Genomic DNA, 14,025 nt, shown 5'->3' on the forward strand with positions numbered 1-14,025 from the left:
GGGAAAAGGTAGGGCACAGAGTAGGAAATCTACCTTTGGTGCTCTGGAGAAGAAATGACAATGTTTAGCACCTAACAGCAGAAAGCAATACATCTCATAGGAAACTAAGACAAGCACAAAGGAACAATAAGAGAATAGTTAGTGAAGTTAAGAAAGGAGTTTCAGTAAGGGAAGGTCAGTGGTATTAAAAGCTTCAACAAGGAGGAGAGCTGGGGATGATCCCATTGCATGCTAACAGAGACCATCCTTTACCTGGGACAAAGTAGCTGGTTTGTAGCATCGGTGCTACAATGTGGCACTGGTGTCCTGCTGCAGTAAGATGAAGAGGAAATGGAGACTTAGGAGGTAGAGACACACAACACAGTTACATGGGAAATCAAGTTGTTAAACAATTGGTACAGATCCCAAATAAAAATCTACTGAAATATATGTGCAATGAAAAGACCAGAAATACACACATCAACTATAAAAAAGTACTAACAGATCCATCCCTTTTTTTTACTAGTTCCAATTATTATCAATGTTTTATATGCGCTTACATTAACCTATTTAATTACACAGCAATTCCTTGAGGGGCTGCTGTTACACATTTTGCATGAGAAGAAACAAAGGCACTGAGATCCAAGGTTACCTGACCGTAGGCACACACCTGATGTATGACACAGCCAGGATTCAAGCCTTGAGTCTAACTCTGGATGCTGTTCACTTAAGTCAATGGTTTACTACTGTCCATAATCCCAGTATTTTCCTCTAGATAATGGGATTGTGGATGGTGTTTATTTCTCTTCTTAAAACTCTTTAAAACGTTTCCCCAAATTTTCTAAATTCATTTTATAATTTGAAAAGATCCAAGTAATATATTTTTAAAGAAAGTATGGTTGGTGAGCATACATCTTTCAAAGATGAAGAGAGAAGACTGTAGTAATTTGATGGGTGAGTAACATTCAAGAAAAGTGATTTAGGTCTTTCGCTTTTTTTTAGGAGAACTTACACATATTTGAAGCCTAAGGATATAAACTCAATGGAGAAAGAGAAATCAACGATACAAGAAAAAAGAGAGGGAACAGAGTGTAAAAGGGAACAGAAGACGGGTTATAATAGTTGAGTAATAGCGCCTCTGCAGGACAAATGTGGAAGAATGTTCTAGACTGAATGGCAAAGTTCAGAGACCCTGGGATATGAAACACCCAGCTTTGTCCATGGATCACAAGGACTTTGGAGCATAAGTGTGACGGAGGAAATATTAAAAATGAGTGGTAGCCTTGCAAAGGAATAAGGATAGTATCGAAACAAAGGAACTGAGCGAGGTTAGTCTAAGATAAATTTGAAGAAATCCATGATTCTGCATGTCTATTTTTTTTTCAGTGGATAAAATAAGTTATAAGATCTGATAACATCAATGAGGGTTGGTTTGGTTGAAAGTGGATGAATGTAAGATTTGGGAAGCCTTCACATGGAAGGGGAAAGTCAGGTGCCTGGGGATGGATGAATGTGAACGTCTGAATGGAAAGAGGGTCCATTCTTCCCACTGGGACAGCGATATGTTCACTGTCATGCAAGCTCTCTCAGAGTAGGCATTCGGTCTCTTTCACCCTCAGGTCCAATGCTTAAAACACAATCTAGAACAAGGTAGTCGCTACTCGTTATAGAAGCTTGGGGTGGAGTTACTCTCCCCATTATCAGCTTATGCATAAAATCAGGCACAGAAGTAGCAGTGACTCTGAATTCACTGGTTCTTGTTCCCACCTGCTAAGTAGAACTTACCAGTCACTACATTTTCAAGTTATGGGAGTCATCGAGCACCCCAAGAAACTAGGCATGGTGCTTACAAAAGGTGCAAATCAAACGTATGAAGTAGAATGAGGCCTGCCACTGTTCTCAGGGCAGTAGGCTGAGCAAGCGTTTCTTGGTGCTCTGACAACCAAACGTGTCTGTTAAGTCTATTAAATGGGATGACTGGCCTAATTTGATTTTCCACTTCTTTTCCACTGTATGTAACATAATCAGTTTCAAAGAAACTTGTCCACCTCTATCTGATTCCACTACCAGCAGCGTATCTAGAAATTGTTGAGAGGGCCAAAATAATGTTTTGATGGCAAGGCTGATTTGACATGAAGTCAAAACAGTTGACTTAAAATATTTCTATTGGTCTATCCACACAATGTCAAACATCCAATTCAATGGGCTGTGGCAGGAATTGTGACAGGGGGCGGGGTGGGGGGGAGGGCGGTTGGAGAGGAATCCATCAAAGGCTTTCATCGTCCTTTTCATTAACTAAGTAGGTGAAATCAATGATCAAATCACTATTGGGTGTTCTGGAAGCTGAGGCTAAGCGAGGAAATGGAATTCTATGACTCCTGGTCCATGTACCTTAGTTTCTTTAAAAGGCAATCATGAGGTTAAAAACTACCTAAACTTGGTAGAAGAGTGTTCTCGGCAATGCTCAGGAATGCTACTTACAGATTAAGGTTCTTCTGTTATTAGCAGATGGCTAAAATAGCCTTCTACTAATAAAGGTTTATTAAATTTGGCTCGTTTGAATTTATAGCCAGGGCCCTGATCCTAAAGTATAAGCCTTCAAGAAAAACAGAGAAAAAGATGTTCGAATTAAATATGCCGCTTCAAAAATGCATCACCTCACGCCTTCAGGAATGCATGTTTCTGATGCTCATGAGGTCCCAGAGATAACAGCAGCTACTTGAACATGCCCTATCTCCGTATCAGTTATACACGATTTAGTCTCCAAAAAATAATTAACTTTTAAAAGTTACAATTTCCCTTAGAAAAAAGATAATTGTTTTCCATAGCAAGGTACAGAAGCTTTGTACACTGATTTATGTCTTTTTCCTCAAAAAAATTTACGGGGTGAGTGGGGCTGAGGGTGGAGGGTTTTATTTTGGAAATGTACCCAATTCCCTTGCATCACATCTGCTTCCTTCCCAGTCTGAATTTCTGTGACCAGTCATAAAGGGTACAGTCAACCTCTCCTAAATAACTATTGCTAGGAACATTTATTATACCTAGCTCCTTATTTTATGAAAATGACAAGTACATAAAATTTTCTATGCAAGTGCTTCTGTGATTTACTTAGCAAGCATCCTGAGCTAAGTAAGAGCTGAATGAGTTCTACTGCTGGGCTATACACATCAAAATTTAATTAAGCTTCTGACCTAATATCCCCCTTGTTTCATCGAGTAGGGAAGTCATGGGTGGACCACGTCATTCACAGAAGGACTGTGCAATTGTGAAATCTGAGCAGTCTCTATCTATTTTTTGCCCGAGTGTTCTTTTCAAATCTCATTAGATTATTATGAGTGTTACAGCTGTGCTAATCTTTTTCTAAGAAATGAACTTTTAAAATTGCACATTTTTAAAGTGACTTCTAGAGTTACCATGGCAGCTTCATTATAATGCACAGAGACGAACATTATCACAGCTAGGCCTGATCTATCCAGGGCTGTCAGGAAATGAGAATTTCACATAAAGTGCATTCTCCAGTAGGGCTCATAAAACTTGCCAGATCAAGTACCTAGACTTTCGGTTTAACAATTTTAAATGAAAAGCTTTCATCATATGCTGCACACATCTCTGTTTCCCTAAATGTATTCTTGATGACTCAGGGTCTCTGATATCGATATCTTATTGTACTTAGAGCTACACACAGTGCTGTTTGATTTTTTTTTTTTTGCGTCTTTTTCATCTCCATTTGCTAGTTGCTTATGATGACCAGTGACACTCAGAGTCATTTCAGACCCTGAGAGAGTGAGGTTTTGTCCCTCACCTCCCAGCAAGAATAGATTTATACAGTTATGTTACCTGGATGAGCCAGGTCCTTTTCTGGGGCTACCAGAAATGGTGACTTTGTACCGACATGCAATGTAGTTGGTTCTCAAGCCCTCTTTCTAGAAGCGGGATTGGATTTCTGCACTGATTCCTGGCTCTCAGAATCCAAGAGAGTCACTCCTTACCCACCTCTTACACTTTCCACATTCTGATGGGCTATTAACTTCCCTGCACCAATTGCCTTAAAGAGTCAAGTATGGAGCTGCCATGAAATGATTATTCTGCTGTGTGTGGGGGGCAACTTTTTGTGTTTATCGGTACTGCATGATGCCTGTACTAAGAAAATAGTGCAGTCCATTTTAAAAGTAAACTTGTAATGAAATTAGAGATTACAGGCATCTAACATCAGGCGTTGAGAACAAACTGTGGTGGTGGCTTACTAAAAGAAATTATAACGTTAGCTTCCGAGAGAGTTCTGAGAGAAGTAAGCGTAATTCCTGCCTGAATCGCTAACGCAGCTCTCTGACCTTGGGGCTTGATTCGTCATCTCAGACCCTGAGTTTTGTTATCTGTAACGTAAGGAACATAATACGTCCTCCCAAGCTTAGGAAAAAAAAAAAGTTTTTTTACATAGTAAGCACACAAGAAGGTTATCGCCATATATTTAATTTCTAGATGTGACTGTATTTAAAATACGAATGTCATTTTTACGCATTCAGATGCAACTGAAGAATAAGTTCTGAGTTCACTCCTGGCTGAAGATACGGCTCCCCAGAAAGAATGATATATATGATTATAGAGTGATGTTCTCTGCTGCAAAAGCAGCAGATCATCAATCATCTTACAAGTTAGGAGAACATTTTCCTCCCCTGCTCTTTCTTAAATGCGGAAGAATAGAAAATACATAGAAGAGACTGACATTTATCATCCACTGGCCAAAAGAATTGGGCCTGTCTCTACCTCCTTTTGCTTTTCTCATTCCCTTCAAGTTTTGCTCAAATGGTACTCTTACAGCTGATACTCCTATGTAAAATTGGAACCCTCGGGGCCTCTGGGTGGCTCAGTGGATTAAGCGACCAACTTCGGCTCAGGTCATGATCTCACGGCTTGTGAGTTCAAGCCTCATGTCAGGCTCTGTGCTGACAGCTCGGAGCCTGGAGCCTGCTTCGGATTCTGTGTCTCCCTAGCTCTCAGCCCCTCCCCCACTCATGCTCCCTCACTCTCTCTTTCTCTCTCTCTTGAATATAAACATTTAAAAATTATAAAAAATAAAATAAAAAATAAAATTGCAACCCTCTACTCACTCTTTCTGGCACTTATCATTTCCAACCCGCTGTTCAATTTACTTTTTTTTCTCTAGCTTTATTGCCAGCGGTTTCCCACAAGGGTGTAAAGCCCACAAAGGTAGACGTGCTTTTTGGTTTTGGTTTTGGTTTTTTTTTGTTTTGTTTTGTTTTGTTGTTGTTGTTGCTGTTGTTTTCGCCCACTGACATATCTCCAATATCCAAAGCAGTATCTGGCATTGAAGAGTACTTATGAAAAGCATGAATTAAAGGTTTATTATTTCTTCTCAGAGACTGTATTTGGGGGGGGAGGAGGAAAATAAAAATAGTACAATTATTTGGGGACTAAATTTATAAAAGTTATTACAGGCTAATTTTAACTGCTCATCAATTAAATTAGCAATATAAATATATTAATCTAAAACAAAGTGTTTTTATTATATTTTTATTTTCGTTATTGTTTGGGGCTCCTTTACCACTTTTTGCAGCTCAAATTGGAGGTTTTAGTTATGTATACTCTTGCCTTCATTCGGTCATTCGGTAGTAATGTTTTCTGCCCATGGATTTTTTTTTTTAACGTTTATTTATTTTTGAGACAGAGAGAGACAGAGCATGAACGGGGGAGGGTCAGAGAGAGAGGGAGACACAGAATCTGAAGCAGGCTCCAGGCTCTGAGCTGTCAGCACAGAGCCCAACACAAGCCCATGAAGGGTGAGATCATGACCTGAGCCGAAGTCGGACGCTTAACCGACTGAGCCACCCAGGCGCCCCTCTGCCCATGGATTTTAATACAGCTGTGAAGAACGTGGGTGTGCATTTGACTTTCTTTCTCTGGTTCGGTTTCCTCAAGGTCACGCTCTTCCCTAGCTGCCCTGCTGAGATCATTAAGGCGGAGTGCTGTGATCTCGAGGCCTATACACACAGTGGTCGCCCCCTTATCCTGGGGGGGGGGGGGGGGGACACTTTCTAAGCCCCCCCCCCAGTGCATTCCAGAAACCGCAGATGGTATTATCTCTCTCAAAATAACTGTTCGTCCTGTACTCACCCTGCTTGCGATGATGTGAGACCATAAAACGCCTTCGAGAAGAGAGGAAGAGAAACGAACGACCCAGGCGTTGGGATACAGTGTTAGGCCACCCCGGCCCTGACGCTGCGTCGGGAGGATCATCCGCTTCCGGATGCCAGTTGCCAGGGGTAACGGAATCCGCGGAAAGCAAAACTGCGGAGAAGGCGGAAATACCGTACCTGTGGTAGTTGGCGTTAGTCATGCAATGGCGTGTGTTTTATTGTAAGTGTTTTTTGTCTCTAGGTAGCTTTACAATAGTGGTCTAGGTCAGTGTTTTTTGGTGTGTGTGTGTGTGTGCGTGTGTGTGTGTGTGTGTGTGTGTGTGTGTGTGTGTGTGTGTGTGTGTGTTTTGACGTTTATTTATTTATTGAGAGAGAGCGCAGGCGCGCGCGCGAACACCAACCTGGGGAGGGGCAGAGAGAGCGGGATAGAGAGCAAATCCCAAGCAGTCTCCGCATTGTCAGTGCAGAGCCAGATGTCGGGCTCCATCTCGGAACCAGGAGATCAAGACCTGAGCAGAGAGGAAAAGTCAGACATTTCACTGACTGAGCCACCCAGGCGCCCCAGGTCAGTGTTTTCGTGAACTTTCATGTGTGTGCAGATTACTCGCAGATCTTGTAAAAAATGCGTATCAAGAATAGGTAGATCTACGTAGCGCTCTAGATTCTGCATTTCTAATCAGCTCCGAGGTGATACCGATGCTCCCGATGCAGAAAGCACCTTCCGTGTTACAAGGGTCTAGATTAAAATTGGGTATTGGCATTAATCTGTTTATTCCTGAATTGAGCGCCAATTTGGTTGCTTAAAGGACAGCAAAGAGAGAACTTACACATTTTTTTTTCCTTTCACAGTTTAAACCTCAGGTCTGGTTAACATTTCTATTTAGTGATATTAATTATGGATTTCAAGTTTGCATACAGTAACATTTACTATAAAATAGGAGAGTGTCGTTTTTAGGAATGCTCTAAAGACAGGTGTAGATTTTATTCTCTAATGAGGTTCAAATTTAGGACTATAATGAGCCTCACTAAAAAAAAGTGAAGCAGGAAATGGCAGATTTGTTTTGATAGAGACCAAGAATTTTAAGTGCGTGTTGGTTTTACACTGTCTTTGAAACTCTGTGCTATGAAAACACAGGAGCCAGGAAATGAGCCCAGCCAAGTGATTCCACTTTCTAAAGATGTCAAAGTCGGTTCTCTGCAATATCCAAATGTTCCTCTTTCAGAAGTAATATGAGAAAAGGCCTCTCTATCAGTTGTAGCTGAATAAACCAAGAGTACTTTTTTCTCATGTGGATCAGTCACAGTCCCTTAAATTAAAAAAAAAAAAAAAAACATCCTTCCTCTTGAGGGCAGGTGAAACTTCTGTTTCTTCCTCTAGCCCACACTTGGCTTTCTCTGGAAATGGACAGGAGGACTAATTACACTTTGTTGTTGTTCCTTCCAGAAAAATGAACTAGTTTAGAGAACTGAAGAACTTGGGGGGGGAGGAGGGGGAGGGGGGGAGTTGGTGTCTCGAGCATCTTAGAGTTTCTTATTTTGATTTTGACTTAGAATTATAAAACCATAATTGCTTTCACCAACTGCCCCTGTGTTGGGCTGGTACAGTTGGGCATTGCTGCCTGGGAAGTTCCGGGCGTCTACTGATCAAACATTCTCCTATACTATTCTCCATATGTCAGTTACTGTCTTCATTTGTACTTCTCTTTTCTTCTTTAATTTTTTTTTTAATGTTTATTTATATTTGAGAGAGAGAGACAGACAGTGCTCAAGCGGAGGAGGGACAGAGAGAGAGGGAGACACAGAATCCGAAGCAGGCTCTAGGCTCTGAGCTTTCAACACAGAGCCTGATGTCTGGCTCGAACTGACAAGCCCAGCCTTGAGATCACGACCTGAGCCTAAGTCTGACGTGTAAACCCACTGAGCCACCCAGGCCCCCCTGTACTTCTCTTTTTTGACTAGTGTGACTCTCATGTTTGGGCTGGGCAAAATTAAAGTTCTTAATTCAACCTGACGCAATCTAGCTGGACACAGACTTTGTTCCCCTTTTTCTTAAAATTTTTGGTAGCATCGCTGTGACTGGAGCAGTTAAGGAACTTGAAGCAGGAAATAAAATCATGGCTCAATCTAGGATTTTAAGGTGACAGAGTGTAGGAGTTCTTACGGTCACATTACTACATTGATGCTGAAGCTTTGCCTTTGAAATTGGGTAAACTGAGCTCAAGATCTTCTAAGTCTCTTTTCATAGAACATCTGTTTTCTGAAGGAAAGCTGGCCGGCTACGTTGCGACAAAAAACAGATCATTTATGGCAAAACCAACCTCAGTAGGTAATATAACACTCTAAAGGACAGGTTCTTAACACAGGAGTTGAGTTATACCTAGACACTTCTGAAATTGTATGGGACATTTGTATCATTTACAGAGAGAGGTACATTAATTTTCATCACATTGTCAAATGATTCTGTGATTCTCCCAAAAAAAGGTGAAGAACCATTTCGTTTCCTTGTGTCTGTTAAAATTTAAAACGTTCATCACTTGGAGCTAAACATTTCAATTCCGGGGATCTGTTCTACATAAATAGCCATCCTAGTGAACAAATATAGTGCACAAACATTTTTTTTTCTGAATTGTTTGTAACAGTGAAAGAATAGGAAGGACCTGAAAATGCCCATCAATAGAAAATCGTTTCAAATATTACAGCACATTTGCACTATGAAATACTATACTGCCATTAAAAACAGTAAGGCTCAAATTGAAAACTCTAACGTGTACTGTTAAGAGTCTTTCAAAAAAAGAAAGGCAAGAGTCTTTCCTTCATCAGATGAGCAAATAAGGATCTATGGTGTACAAAACATTGTGTTTGGTACTAGGGATAAAACTGAGGAACTACTGAGCCCCCTCCTTTTGCATTTTACTTGAGGTCTACATGAGATCAACATGCATTCATAATATGTGGCCAAAAACAGTGCAGGCTCTTGCTTACAGGGGTATTTGCATATAGATGCCTAAAGTTTGGAAGGATATAAGTCAAGAAGCAAAATTGTAATGTCTGGGATTTGGAAAGGAAGGAGTGAGAAGAGGTTTTCAATGTTTTCCTTTTATTTTATTTGCACTTTATTTAAAAGCATGCATTACTCTTATAATACTTAAATATTTCTTAACCATTTACTTAAAAGTCTAGAGTGAAAATACACTGCTTTTAAGTGGAATGTGTAACTAGTCGTTATAGTCTACATACAGTAATAAAACAACTGTAGGTTTCGATTTCTTAAAAAATCCATTTTTTGACTGATCTGAAAACAGCCAATTTAACTATTATCTTGTATTTAAGACCACTTTTAAAACTGTCCACTGGCTTTCTATCCTATTCCCACATAGAAATGATTACACATGAACCTTCTTCCTCCCCCTCTTCTATGAATAAATCACAGATACATCAAATACCCTCCGATCTACAGTGTTTTCTGACATATAAAATACTGATATCAATCCTGGAAGAATTAATAGTTATTTGAGTTAAATATACAAGTGTGTTTGTTCAGTATGCAAACATCAATCGTACACTCTTCCCAACCTTTTCTACGATGTGATCAGTTCACTGAGTACCCTCTTTAACTCTCAAACTCAGGCCCCAGTACTCAAGTACTGTTTGAGTACAGTATTGAGTACTATATCATGCTTTACTAATGTAAGTCTTTGTGGGGATGTCTACAAAGATATTGTGACTATTTCGTGATCATGGACTCTTCCATGAAAGCAATACGTATGGATTGATTGAGCTGCATTAGCGGCCATGACAGGGGAGCTGGAGTAAAACAGTCCTTGAATGGTATTTGAGCATTACCTAAAAAGTCACTTAAAAACACATGAAATAATGGCTCTTATACGTGATGCCCAGAGATAGTGATCTCTAATTTTCATCACTATCAATTCTCTTCTCCTAGACCACGTAGGAGTGTCACCAATCCAGCCACCTTGCAGGTTTGTAGGGTTACATGCTTGTTCTGGCTAATGACTGAGCATAAACTAAAGTGTGTTAATTCTAAGGCAAAACCCACCTGAGATGTATTAGGCACTGTGCTGGGTACCAGGGATACAAAGGTGAACGTCTCTAAGCTGACGGAGCACTTGCATCAGAACCACCTGGAATGTGGGGTGGCTCAGTCAGGTAAGCATCCAACTTCGGCTCAGGTCAGGATCTCACGGTTTGTTGAGTTCAAGCTTCGCATCAGGCTGTCTGCTATCAGCACAGAACCTACTTCAGATCCTCTGTCCATCTTTCTCTCCACCCCTCCCCTGCTTGCTCTCTCTCTCTCACTCTCTTAAAATAAATAAACGTTAAAAAAAAAAAGCCACCTGAGTGGCTCACTCGGTTAAGCGTCCGACTTTGGCTCAGGTCATGACCTCACCACTCGTGGGTTCAAGCACCATGTTGGGCTCTGTGCTGACAACTCGGAGCCTGGAGTCTGCTTTAGATTCTGTGTCTCCCTCTCTGCCCCTCTCCCACTCATGCTCTGTCTCTCTCTCTCTCTCTCTCTCTCTCTCTCTCAACAATGAATAAACACTTAAAAAATTAAAAAAAAAAAACCACCTGAAATGCTTCTAAAAGTAAAAGAATTCTGGAACCTAATTCAGACTTATTAGAAGAGAATAGAACAAGCTTGTCTAAGCCCAAGTCTTGGGCCCCTTCATATTTGGGTCTAATATAATGGTAAATGGGGCACATAAATTATTATTATTAAACATAGACTGCTGTACTTACCTAATGAAAATTATGAGATGCCCGCCGGAGTTCTGCTTAACAGACTGAGCCATAATGGCATCATTCAGCCTTATGTCCTGGGCAGGACTATTTCAATGACTGTACGAAGACAACTTTGCTTAGAACAAAAGTCAGGTCTCCATTTCTAAAGGAAATGGAAGAACTGAACAGACTTTCATTGTTATGGACCTTCGCTAATTTATACTTAAAGAAACGCTGATTTACGTTTACTATAGATTTCTAATCTTAACTTGTGAACTTACACATTTTATTTTATTTATTTTTTTTCAATATATGAAATTTATTGTCAAATTGGTTTCCATACAACACCCAGTGCTCATCCCAAAAGGTGCCCTCCTCAATACCCATCACCCACCCTCCCCTCCCTCCCACCCCCCATCAACCCTCAGTTTGTTCTCAGTTTTTAACAGTCTCCTATGCTTTGGCTCTCTCCCACTCTAACCTCTTTTTTTTTTTTTCCTTCCCCACCCCCATGGGTTTCTGTTAAGTTTCTCAGGATCCACATAAGAGTGAAACCATATGGTATCTGTCTTTCTCTGTATGGCTTACTTCACTTAGCATCACACTCTCCAGTTCCATCCACGTTGCTACAAAGGGCCATATTTCATTCTTTCTCATTGCCACGTAGTACTCCATTGTGTATATAAACCACAATTTCTTTATCCATTCATCAGTTGATGGACATTTAGGCTCTTACCATAATTTGGCTATTGTTGAGAGTGCTGCGTGAACTTACACATTTTAAACACCAATAATGAGGTTGTGATGTAGTGGCTGAAGTGTTAATACATATTTTCGAGGGAGTTTCTTGAATCTGGATTTGTATAGGAAAACAGAAACCACTGATTTTTAAACATCTTTTTGCTGGAAGAAATTGGAACAGAAGGAAATCTTATTTTTCTAACAAGAAGACTTAAACTCTGATACAAGCTAGGGAGATGCTCTTGTCCATGCTCCTCCTCCCCCTCCTCCCCCTCCTCCTCCTCCCCCTCCTCCCCCTCCTCCTCCCCCTCCTCCCCCTCCTCCTCCCCCTCCTCCTCCCCTTCCTCCTCCTCCTCCCCCTCCTCCCCCTCCTCCTCCTCCTCCTCCCCCTCCTCCTCCTCCTCCTCCTCCCCCTCCTCCCCCTCCTCCCCCTCCTCTTCTTCTTCTTCTTCTTCTTCTTCTTCTTCTTCTTCTTCTTCTTTTTCTTCTTCTTCTCTCAACCTATTCATGCCTTTGTTCTAGTATCAGTCCAAATAGAATGCACCATGCAGATCAATAAATAATTATCATATACGGAATTTATTCGTACCATTGCCATCACTTAGCTGTCTGCAATCTGTCACCTGCATTTGGGCCGTATTTAGATTTGAATGAACATAATTGTAAATGGCTTGTCATGACCTATAAAGGATTTATGGGATGGGAAAGTGGGGAAGCTCTCTCTTTACCATCCCGATGACAGCAGAAACTGGAATTATCTGGAAGGTAAACAAAAATTTAGCCAACGGTCTCGATTTCCAGGCCCACTGTATATTGATTTTCTGTCAGGAAGATGTACAGCTCGTGGAACATGCTGCCTATATTCTTATTTATTTATATGTTTATTTACTCATTCATTCCTTTTGTGGTGGGGTAGCTGTGGCTGCCAAATAAATAAGCTTCGGGAGAAATAGAATATATCAAAGCCTTTAAAATGTGTGCCCAATATAGGAAAACACTCCTTTAGGAATGAGGTAAAAGTCACTATGGGGTGGGGGGGAGCGTGTTAGATGGTTTCTATCTACTATGGACTTTGCATGGAGATTAATATGTATACCAGTAACTCACTTTTTTAAAAATGAAGGTTTTGGAATGAATCAGGACTGCACAGTGGAAGGGATGCAGTACAGGTACATCCCAGTGGAAATATACCAAGGAATCATGGACTGCTATCTAAATTTCATTTGATCTCCTTCCTCACACCCTTTATTTTTCCCTCCAGATTAAGCAGAAAGTGGGAGGTGGTCACAGACAGCTACAACAGTGCAACAATAGTAAGGCAGTGATTTACTGCAAGAGCTCTAAACATTGGAGATTTGTGGTGCATGTTAACACAGCAAAGGCTCTGAGAAGTCCTGTGGGGATGACATAGGTTTCCTAAATTTATTTGACTATTTTTACACCACCTACTAACTTCCCACAGACTACGTGGACAATGAGGCCTGATTAGCTGTCCGATCTCATCTCTTACTGTTCTGTATCTTAAAATAATAGGTCACAGGCACACATCCCTCAGTCTCCACAACTCTTACACATGCCGTTCTCTTCAGCTAGATTTTGTCTTGCTTTTTTTGTTTGTTTGTTTGTTTGCCCCCATCTCTCCCACTGTTGTCCCAGCTTTAATGGGTTAAACCTTACCTATAGTCTAGGTCACAGCTTGGCTGTCACTTTGCCTGGGAAGATTTTCCTAACACCCCAATTATGCACACCTGTGCTCTGTTTCTCTACTTAATCCAATACTTCTGTCATAGCTACAATCACCTTTCACTGTAATTGTATGTTTAATGATCTTGCTTCCCTGTTGGAGGATAAGCTCCAAAGACCTGTGTGCTCTGTTGTCTTATTCAGTATTTTAGATCTGGTATCTCATATGGTTCCTGCCACATCAAAAGTACCAAATAGACATTTGCTGAATTGCAATGAATATTTTGAACCACTGATTTAGAGAAATGTTCTTGGTGCTTTTAGACTAAATGAGCAGGGCACCTGGGTGGCTCAGTCTCTTGATTTTGACTCAGACTCTTGATTTTGGTTCAGGTCACGACCTCACTGTAGGTCAGTTTGTGAGTTCGAGCTGCTCATCAGGCTCTGCCCTCAACAGAGAGGAGCCTGCTTCAGATCCTGTGTCCCTCTTTCTGACCCTCCCCCACTCGCTCTCTCTCTCTCTCTCAAAAATAAATAAATGTCTAAAATAAATCTTAGGGGCACCTGGGTGGCTCAGTCATCTAAGCCTCTGACTTCGTTCAGCTCAGATCATGATCTTGCGGTTCTTGAGTTCAAGTCCCACATTGGACTCTGGTGCTGACAGCTCGGAGCCTGGAGCCTGTTTCAGATTCTGTGTCTCCCTCTGTCTCTGCCCCTTCCCTGC

General features: G+C 41.0%; 2 long non-coding RNA genes across 6 annotated transcripts in view; one reads left to right on the forward strand and one right to left on the reverse strand.

The window, feature by feature from the left end:
• LOC144616880 (uncharacterized) overlaps nucleotides 1-6,431 on the reverse strand; it is a 424,927-nt gene extending 418,496 nt beyond the window's left edge. For all 5 annotated transcript variants that reach the window (XR_014137974.1, XR_013556686.2, XR_013556685.2 and 2 more), the window contains exon 1: nucleotides 6,112-6,431. This is a non-coding gene — a long non-coding RNA (uncharacterized LOC144616880). The remainder of the gene's footprint in view (nucleotides 1-6,111) is intronic.
• Nucleotides 6,432-6,560: 129 nt separating this feature from the next.
• The window catches only part of LOC132693976 (uncharacterized), a 66,596-nt gene continuing 59,131 nt past the window's right edge, over nucleotides 6,561-14,025 (forward strand). The window contains exon 1 of the long non-coding RNA XR_009617087.3: nucleotides 6,561-6,699. This is a non-coding gene — a long non-coding RNA (uncharacterized LOC132693976). The remainder of the gene's footprint in view (nucleotides 6,700-14,025) is intronic.

The sequence above is a fragment of the Panthera onca genome, chromosome B4, assembly GCF_046562875.1.
Source record: "Panthera onca isolate mPanOnc1 chromosome B4, mPanOnc1 haplotype 2, whole genome shotgun sequence".
NCBI lineage: Eukaryota > Metazoa > Chordata > Mammalia > Carnivora > Felidae > Panthera > Panthera onca.